An 840-nucleotide genomic window follows, 5' to 3' on the forward strand; every position below is an offset into this window, starting at 1 on the left:
GAGCCCCTCCAGGCCACAGTGTGCCGGGAAGCGGGGGCTCCCGTCCCAGTGCAGGACCGACCGCACACCTCGGCCAGGGACCACGGCCAACGTCATGGTGACCGTCCACACGGACCACGTGGCCACACCAGCCGTGTGCAAACCGGCCGTCAGCAGCATCACAGCCCGTGGTCAGCAGGAGGCTCTTTCCAGACCTCTGGTTGGCCAGGTGGGGCAGATGGGGCAGGTGGGGGCAGATGGCGAAGGGCAGAGGGAGGGGCAGACATGGACAGCACCATCTGGAGGGGGGGGGGTTGGTTCAGCCTTGGCCCATGGCTCGGCCCAGTCAGTGGGCAGTTCTGGGTTCGGGCGTCCCCCCACCTTCTCAGGGCAGTGGCCTCTGGGTCCTTACAGAGGGTCAGTGGCTGCGGGCACAAGGCGTGTCTGCTGTCCTGACACTCCGGGCCCAGTCCGGCCTGAGATGGGAGGCCTGAGGGGGCCACCTGCTCCCCGGTCAGGTGGGGTGCTGTGCTCATCACTGCAGTTTGGGGGACACTCCCCAAGGCCCGTCCCCCTGGCCCAGAGGGACATCGGGATCCACCCCGCATCCTCTCCCAGGCTCCCTTTCGGCAGGTCCTGGCGGGCGGCCATTCCTGGGGGGCCCCTCGGAGCACGAGTGTCAGCACCGGGTGTGGGGCCACAGTCCCTGGAGGCTGCACCCATCGCTCCGTGACCAGCGACTCCGCAGCTCGGGCGCCCCCTGGTGGCCACCCTCGCCCCGCACCTGCTCCCGACCAGGCGGCCTCTGAGCTCAAGGGGACCTGCCTGTCACCACGCACCCCGCCCAACGCCCCTCCAGAG

Source organism: Myotis davidii, unplaced genomic scaffold (genome assembly GCF_000327345.1).
Source record: "Myotis davidii unplaced genomic scaffold, ASM32734v1 scaffold472, whole genome shotgun sequence".
In the NCBI taxonomy this organism is placed as follows: domain Eukaryota; kingdom Metazoa; phylum Chordata; class Mammalia; order Chiroptera; family Vespertilionidae; genus Myotis; species Myotis davidii.